This window comes from Nicotiana tabacum, chromosome 8, assembly GCF_000715075.1.
Source record: "Nicotiana tabacum cultivar K326 chromosome 8, ASM71507v2, whole genome shotgun sequence".
NCBI lineage: Eukaryota > Viridiplantae > Streptophyta > Magnoliopsida > Solanales > Solanaceae > Nicotiana > Nicotiana tabacum.
The window spans coordinates 180,433,474-180,442,864 of record NC_134087.1 but is presented as its reverse complement, the minus strand read 5'-3'; positions in this window follow the sequence as shown (position 1 = coordinate 180,442,864).

Here is a 9,391-nt window from a genome sequence, read left to right as displayed (position 1 = left end):
ATCCTCAACACCCTATCATCACCAATGGTCACATCTCTGGCATCATCGTGCTGAACTCTGTCCTTAAGGACAAGAAAATGGGGATCATAATACTGGCGCTCTCTGATGCGACCATATAAGGAAGACCGAGAAGTCACACAAGCCAATGCCCGATTGGGCTCCAAAATATCCAACCTCATGAACCGATTGGCCAAGGCCTGAACATCAACTGCAAGGGATCTCTCCCCAACTTGAATGTATGCCAAACTCCCTATACTCACCGCCATCCTGCTCAATGCATTGGCCACCACATTGGCCTTCCCCGGATGGTACAAGATAGTAATATCATAATCCTTTAGAAACTCCAACCATTTCCGCTGCCTCAAATTGAGATCCTTCTGTTTAAACAAGTGCTGGAGTCTACAATGATCAGTAAACACCTCACAAGACACCATATAGATAATGCCTTCAAATCTTCAACGCGTGAACTATGGCAGCCAACTCCAAATCATGAACTAGGTAGTTCTTCTCATGTGGCTTCAACTGACGAGAAACATAAGCAATAACACTATCCTCTTGCATCAATACACACCCAATACCAACTCTCGAAGCATCACAATACACGGTATAAGAACCTGAAGCTGATGGCAATACTAACACTGGAGTTGTGGTCAAGGCAGTGTTGAGGTTCTGAAAGCTCTCCTCACACTTATCCGACCACCTGAATAGAGCACCCTTTTGAGTCAACTTGGTCAAGGGTGATACGATAGATGAGAATCCCTGAACAAACTAGTGGTAATAACCCGCCAAACCAAGAAAACTGCGAATCTCTGTGGTTGAGGATGGTCTGGGCCAGCTCTAAACCGCCTCTATTTTCTTTGGATCAATCTGAATACCCTCGCTAGACACCACGTGCCCCAAGAAAGACACTGAACTGAGCCAAAACTCACACTTGGAGAACTTTGCATAAAGCTTGTCCTCCCTCAATCTCTACAACGCAACTCTCAAATGCTCCGTGTGCTCCTCCTAACTACACGAGTATACAAGAATATCATCAATGAAGACTATGACAAACAAGTCGAGATAAGGCCGGAACACACTGTTCATCAAATGCATGAACGCTGCTAGGGCATTAGTCAGCCCAAAAGACATCACCAAGAACTCATAGTGACCATATCGGGTCCTGAAAGCTATCTTAAGAATATCCAAATCCCTAATCTTCAAATGGCGATAACCTGAACGAAGATCAATCTTAGAGAACACTCTCGCTCCCTGAAGCTGGTCAAACAAATCATCAATGTGAGGCAAATGATACTTGTTCTTAATTGTTACTTTGTTTAATTGCCTATAATTAATGCACATCCTCATAGTGCCATCCTTCTTCTTCACAAATAGAATCGGCGCACCCCCAGGTGACACACTAGGCCGAATAAACCCCTTATCAAGGAGTTCCTGAAGCTGCTCCTTTAAATCCTTCAACTCCGTTGGTGCCATACGATATGGCGGAATAGAAATAGGCTGAGTGCCCGACACCAGATCAATACCAAAATCAATATCCCTATCGGGTGGCATGCCCGACAGGTCTATAGGAAACACATCGAGAAAATCCCTCACAACTGGAACATAATCAATACTGGGAGTCTCTGCACCGACATCTCTCACAAAGGCTAGATATGAAAGACAACCCTTCCCAACCATACGCTGGGCCTTCAAGAATGAAATTACCCTACTAGAAACATAATCAGTCGAACCTCGCCACTCAATCCGTGGCACACCCGGTATAGCCAATGTCACTGTCTTAGCATGACCGTCCAAAATAGCGCGACACGAAGATAGCCAATCCATGCCCAATATAACATCGAAGTCTACCATACATAACAACAACAAATCCACTCGGGTCTCCAGAACCCCAATAGTCACCACAAATGACCGGTACACATGGTCTACAACAATAGTATCGCCCATTGGAGTAGATACATGAACAAGTAAAACAAGAGACTCACGGGGCGTATCCAAATAACGAGTAAAATATGATGACACATAAGAATAAGTGGAACCGGGATCAAATAGTACAGAGGCATCTCTGTGGCAGACTGAGACAATACTTGTGATCACAACATCTAAAGCAATAGCATCAGGTCTAGTTGGAAGTGCATAGAAATGGGCTTGCCCTCCACCTGATCGACCTCCCCCTCTAGGGTGACCCCTAGCTGACTAACCTCCACCACTAATTGGCTGGGTAGGTGGTGGTGAAGTAACTAGCACTGAAGCCGATAGCTGACTCCTCTACTGAGATGAACCTGCAAGACGACGAGGACACTGCCTCCACATATGACCCATCTCTCCACACTCATAGAAACTCCCGGGTACTGGAGATGGGGACTGAAGGGAACCCCTAGCATAGGAATGACTAGCAGATGCACCTGGCATAGAAGAGCCCTGAACTGATGGAGCACGGGACAAACTCTGAGCTGGAAGGGCACTAAGTGATGATTGGCCTTGATGAGAACTGTGAGAACCATGACCCGATGACGTCCCACAATAACCTAGGCGAGCTGGCTGAGCATGCCTGAATGGGCGGCCTCTACCGTGCTGAAACTGACCTCTCGAAGGAGCACCACCATAACTACCAAATTCTCGAGGCCTCTTGGCTTCCCTCTCATCTCGCTCTTGGAGACGAACTAACTTAATCTCACGAGCAATGTCAACAACCTCCTCAAAAGTAGCACCAGACACCCTCTCTCTGGTCATGAGAATACGAAGCTGATAAGTGAGGCCATCAACGAACCTCCTAGTCCTCTCTCTGTTGGAACCAACCAAACAACATGATAAGCTAACTCTGAGAGCCTCATCTCGTACTGCATCACAGTTAAATCTCCCTGACGCAACCACTCAAACTGCATGCGTAGCTTCTCTCTACGAGACTGTGGCACATACTTATCCAAAAAGAGAACGGAGAATTGCTGACTGGTAAGGGGTGCTGCACCAACAAGACTATGCCTCTCATAAGCCTCCCACCAAGTGAAGGCAGCTCCAGAAAACTGAAAAGTAGTGAAAATGACCCCGCTGGTCTCCAGAATACCCGTTGTACGAAGAATCCTCTAACACTTGTCCAAAAAACCCTGGGCATCCTCGCCCTCTACACCACTAAAAGTCGGAGGCTGAAGTCTACCAAACCTCTCCAACTTGCGCTGCTCATTCTTTGGAATGGCAGGAGCTACATAGTCCTGAGCAGTTACAACCAGCTGGGCTGGATGTGCCCCCGGTGTTTGAAGCCCCTGCACTACCTACCCAAGTGTGCGAGCGGCGGGAGTCTGAGTGCCTCCCCCGGCCTAAGAAGTACCTGTGACTGTAGTAACTTAGACCGCCTGAGTTAGGCCAGTGCATATTGATAGAATCTGAGCCTAGGCCTCCTAAAGACCCGGAATCACAATGGGCACAGCTGGTGCTACTGGAGCGTCCACAAATAGGGCCTGGTCCTGAATTGGGGCGGCTGGTAGATTTGCAGGTGCTGCCCTAGCTATTGTGCGTGCCACATCCCTACCCCTACCGCGACCACGATCGCGTCCTCGGCCTCTAGTGGCCATAGTTGGTGGTACTGGTGGTCATCCATCCTGACCGGTACCGCGTGTCCTCACCATCTATGAGAGAATAGAATAACAAAAGTTTAGTACTCGGATCAACAGATTCGCACGACAAGAATTTCAAGAATATGAAATTTTTCCTAAATGTTCTATAGCCTCTTGAGGATAAATACAGACGTCTCCGTACTAATCCGTGAGACTCTACTAAACCTGCTCATGGCTCGTGAGACCTATATAACCTAGGCTCTGATACCAACTTGTCACGACCCTAAACCTGGACTCGGTCATGATAGCACCTCTCATGAAGACAAGGCCAGCAGATACAACACCCAATTTATTTTAAACAATTAAAATAGTACAATTAAGTTATTAACATGATTAAATCCCAAAGGAAACAGTGAGATAGTACAATTTGCGGAAAAACCAACAAATCCCGACATTGGGGTGTCACCAGTCATGAGCATCTAACATGAGTTTAGGAATATGGAAAAGGGTCTACACAGTCTATTACAAAATCCAGTACAAGGGGAAGAAATAATGATAAGAGGGAGAAATACTGGGCTGCGAACACCGAGCAGCTACCTAGTGGACTCCGAAAATCTGCTGGAAGCTATCAACCTTCGCTAACAGGACCTGAAGCTCCTGAATCTACACACATGATGCAGGGAGTAAAGTGAGTACTCCAACTCAGTGATTAATAACAATAAATGAAGACTGAGCGATAAGAAATCATGTAAAAACACAACAACATGCTATAGAGAAGTAGAATAAAACCAGTAAAGTACAATAAAGCAGTGAAATCTCGTAAAACACCCTTTTAACAGTTAAGCAAGTAAATGAAAGGCAGCTAGAAAAGATAAACACATAAAATCCACCCCTCGGGCACAATACCAATAGAATCAGCTCCTCGGGCAATAACATGGAACAACACCAGCCCCTCGGGCTATATCTCATATCACAATGGGTACCCACGCTTACTAGGGGTGTACAGACTCTAGGAGGGCCCCCTTACGGCCCAAGCGCAATATCAAGGCATCTCGTGACATAATCAAATAGGCTCTCGGCCTCATATCATGACACCTCGTGGCATAACAACTCAGGCCCTCAGCCTTATATTCATAAATCAGTACAACACTACTGCAGCATGCAGCCCTATCCCATAATAACCTCACAACACAGGCCATCGGTCCTACTCAGTTAGAAATCTCTAAAAGCCACTCAGACACAGTAAAATATGATGCTCAGCCCAAAATATCAATTAAAGTGTTAAAACAAAGTAAACATGACTGAGTTATGAAAATAGTAGAATATAACATGATTAAGTACAGATATAAAATCAAAACAGTGAGGAAAGAGCAGTACAAATCCCCTAAGGGTCTAAAACAGTTGGCACAAGGCCCAAACAGTTTTCAATCAAATACATGGTATAACAGTCATACGGGATGGACTAAGTCACAATCCGCAATGGTGCACGACCCCACGCTCTTCATCTAGCATGTACGTCACCTCAATATAGCACAACGATGTGTAATTCGGGGTTTCATACCCTTAGGACAATATTTAAAATCATTACTCACCTCAATCCGGTCCAAACTCTAGTCCGCGATGCCTTTGCCCCTAGAATCGGCCTCAACTCGCGTCGAATCTATCCAAAATCAGAATCACGACGTCAAAATATGCTAAGGGAATGAAGCCCATGCAAAAATAATCAATTTACAACATAAATCCTGAAATTAACCGAAACTCAACCCCCGGGCCCACGTCTTAGAATTCGATAAAATTTACATCAATAGATTACTTATCTCCCCACGAGTTCATATGTATCAAAAGTCCCAAAATCCGACCACAAATGGCCCCTGAAATCCTCAAGTCAAGGTCTCCAATACCAAGCCCTAATCTCTAATTTTTAACCCTTAATTTCCATTAATCTTAGGCCAAATCAGTGAAATAATGCCTTAGGATCGATTTTTAGGTTCAAAATTCTTACCTCCAGACGTTATCCCTTGAATCCCTCTTCAAAATCTCCTAAAAAGCTCCAAAACCGACTTGAAATGGTGAAGAACAACTCAAAAATCGCGAAGGAATTCTTTTATACCTTCTGGCCCAGGCTATTCGCACCTACAGTCTATCCACCACATCTGCGGTACGCTTTTGCGGTCCAAGACACTACATCTGTGGTTTTCACTTATGGGCCAATATAAGCAGCGATGCATTGCCCGTACATGTGCTATCGCAGGTGCGCTCCCCTTACTGCTTCTGTAGTTCCAGCTGATCCTCCTCTTGGCCGCATCTGCAGCTCTCTCAACGCTTCTGCGAGCCCGCACCTGCGGTCCCCTAGCTGCAGGTGCGGTTATGACAGCAGACTTAGCTTCAGCTGCTACATCCAACTTCCAAACTTTCCGCCAACCATCCGAAATCACCCCGAGGCCCCCGAGACCTCAACCAAAAGCACCAACAAGTCCTATACCACTATCGAAACTTGTACCAATCTTCAAAACACCTCAAACAATATCGAATCAACCAAAACACATCGGATTCAAGCCTAAGGTTGTCAAAATCTTCCAAATTACGCTTTTGATCAAAAAGTCTACCATACCATGTCCGAATGACCTGAAATTTTGCACACACATCCCAAATGACACGATAGACCTACTGCAGCTCTCGAAATTCCATTCCGACCCCTATATCAAAATCTCACCTATCAACCGGAAAACGCCAAAATTCCAATTTCGCCAATTCAAGCCTAAATCTACTCTGGACCTCCAAAACATGTTCTGATCACACTCCTAAGTCCCAGATCATCTCCCTAAGCTATCCAAACCATCAGAACTCACATCTGATCCCTTTAACACATAGTCAACATTCGGTTGACTTTTCCAACTTAAGCTTCCTCAAAAGAGACTAAGTGTCTCAAACCTTACCAAAACCTATCCGAACCTGAGCCAACTAACCTGGTAACATATAATACAGTTGAACAAGGAAATAAGAAGCAGAAATGGGGGAAATAGAGCGGTAACTCATGAAACGACTGGCTGGTTCGTTACATTATGGTTTGGAGCATTGAGCATCAGTTTGAGTCGTCGAAAGGGCTTGGAAGCCGGTTATGGAACTTCGGAGTGAGGTAAGTCTCCTTTATAATCTTGTAAGAGGGAATTAACCCTATAGGTGAAATAAACTAATATGTGCTTCTAATTGTGGGGGCTACGTACGTACAAGATGCCGAGAGTCCGTACGTAGTTACTAGCTATGCCTATGTCAAGGTAGTCTAGGTTTACATCATGCCTTGTTGATGTTACTGTCGAATCATGTTTATTGTTTGCCTTGAGAAGAAACAAGATTTAGGTTGAGCAACACTTGTCTTGAAAGAAATGAAATTTGAAGAATTTAAGATTTAAAAGGTTCCATTTGAACTTCGTAAATTTCGAAAAGAATTGAGGAATATTATAATAGCTTAATAAATCTATGTGTAACCGCATCACATGTATGTTCCATGAGCGGGGTAATTTCCTTAAAAGGTTTCAAGTTGAATTTCCCTTTTTTCAAAAGAACCAAGAAAGAGATATAATTTAAATGTTAAATTTATATTTGACCGCATCGCAGGTATGATTCGCGAGAGCGGTAATTTCTTAAATTTATATTTGACTGCATTGCATGTATAATTCACGATCGGGGTCCGCATCACAGTTAAGATTCACGAGCGGGGAAATAGATGCATCTATGGTTCGCACCGTTCGACCCTCGGTATTGCACAATTTACATTTATGTTGGATTGGGCCGAACGTCCTCGATGGACATTATATTTGATAATACAGCCGGAAACTCTTTTTATAATTTGTATAAATTCATCTTTGAGAGATCATTTGTTTTAAATGAAGGAAGTGTTTTGGGGTCCTATAATATTAATGAAAGAATTGTTCAGCTATTTCTCCTATTCTGAGTTTTGTTGTTATCTCTAGAAATCATGCTTAATTAGAATTTCCTGTTATCATATTGTTGGACTACTAGTAAGTGTCGGAGTCGACCTCTCATCACTACTTCCTTGAGGCGCGTTATTTTCGTACTCATACTACACTTGCTATACATTTTTGTTGCACAAGCACATGTATGTCTAGTTGCCTAGTTGGGCGCAACTGCATGGTTGATATAGAGACTTAGATGAGCTGCATCTCTCGAGACGACCCGCTGCCGGCAGAGTCTCCTTCAGAGTATTGTACTTTCTTTTCTGTCCAATTTGTATTCCGGACAGCTATTGTATTATATTTTATTTTCTAGAAATTGCTTATGCACTTATGATACCGGGTTCTGGGATATATATGGGATTATACAGTATTGGAAATTTTTTAATGACATCATTATTTATTCAGTGAAGTTCATTATCTATTGTTTAGTGTAAGGAAAAGAATGATTTCAAAAATATTAAAATGAGAATTTAATTAACTTCTTGGTATTGGCCCCATCACGACCCTTAATAGATTTTGGGCCGTGACAACATGGTATCAAAGTACTAGGTTCCCTTAGGTCTCATGAGTCATGAGCAAGTCTAGTAGAGTCTTGCGGATCGACACAGAAAGGTCTGTACTTATCTTCGAGAGGCTACAGGGCTACTAGTAGCACTTCCCTTCTTGATTCCTCATCGGGTGATTCGATTATTTTGAGGCTTATACTTCATTTCCTTCCCATTCAATCTTGTGCGACGTGAAGTGATGGTTCTAAATGGGGAATCGAGGAATTGTAATGGTACTACGAATGTGGTGCGGGATGTTTCTCCCTGCGTAGTTGATTGGGCTATTATCATCGCCTTACATAAGGATATATTATCATTTCAGCTCAGTAGCTGTACTTCTGAGAGCTTTGGGGCTATGCACAGGTTGCTATGATGCTCATGAACGGTTATCGCACAATATTGATGTGATGGTAGGATGCTTGCTTGTGTGTCGGGGCAGTGAATGACTTGAAAGAAGGTTTACACAGAGCACAATTCAGAGATTCGGTATTTTATTTCCGGCGGAGGGAAGGCAATCGGACTATAAATGTTCAAGTTTGGGTTGATAGAGTAACGAGACTTGTTGTTTTCAAGTATGGTGGAATTTTCATCTACGATGTGGTGTCATCGTCCTCGATTGAATGTGTTAAGTTTACCGGTGTTATGATCTTCTTAAATTTGCCTTTGGGTAGGGTATTATGAAATGGCATTGGGGAAGCGACTATCAGAGATCGTGGTGTGCGGTGGTTCAGGATCGAATCAGTGTTTCTAATATTGACGGCTCGAGAAAGATGATCTTCGGAAAGGTTTAAAGTAGTAGCGATCTATTGGTTCAAGCGCGACAGAGATAGATATTGATTTAAGGCAACAACTGGGCAACAAAGAATGAGGAAGGACATGTGGGAAGTGTCAGGAAGTGGTTAAATTCCTAGAAGGCCAGGTGTAAGAAGCGAAGGTCGAGTAGTTGCTTAAAGGAGTGAGTTTGACCAAAATGGGAGAGTGGAAGAGTAGCATATGGGTTTAGTGGCAGGATAACTACACACCTTAAGGAAAGTTTGGAATGATTCAGGAATTTTAGTAGACGGTGATTGGGTCTACGGACTTAATTTGAATTATTGGCTATTATACGGCGGGAGATTGGATGCGATAGAAAGCAGTTTTCTTAATATGAAGAGGAATGCAACATAACAATAGGCTCAATATGGGTTACTGATTTTATAGCAATTGTTCCCAGTGCAGCAATGTTGGAAGATGCTGACATGTAATTTCCATAGGTGGGTTATCTCCTGTGAGCATGTCAGCGGTCACGTGGTTGGCAAAGCTTTTGCGAAGAATTCTACTGGCT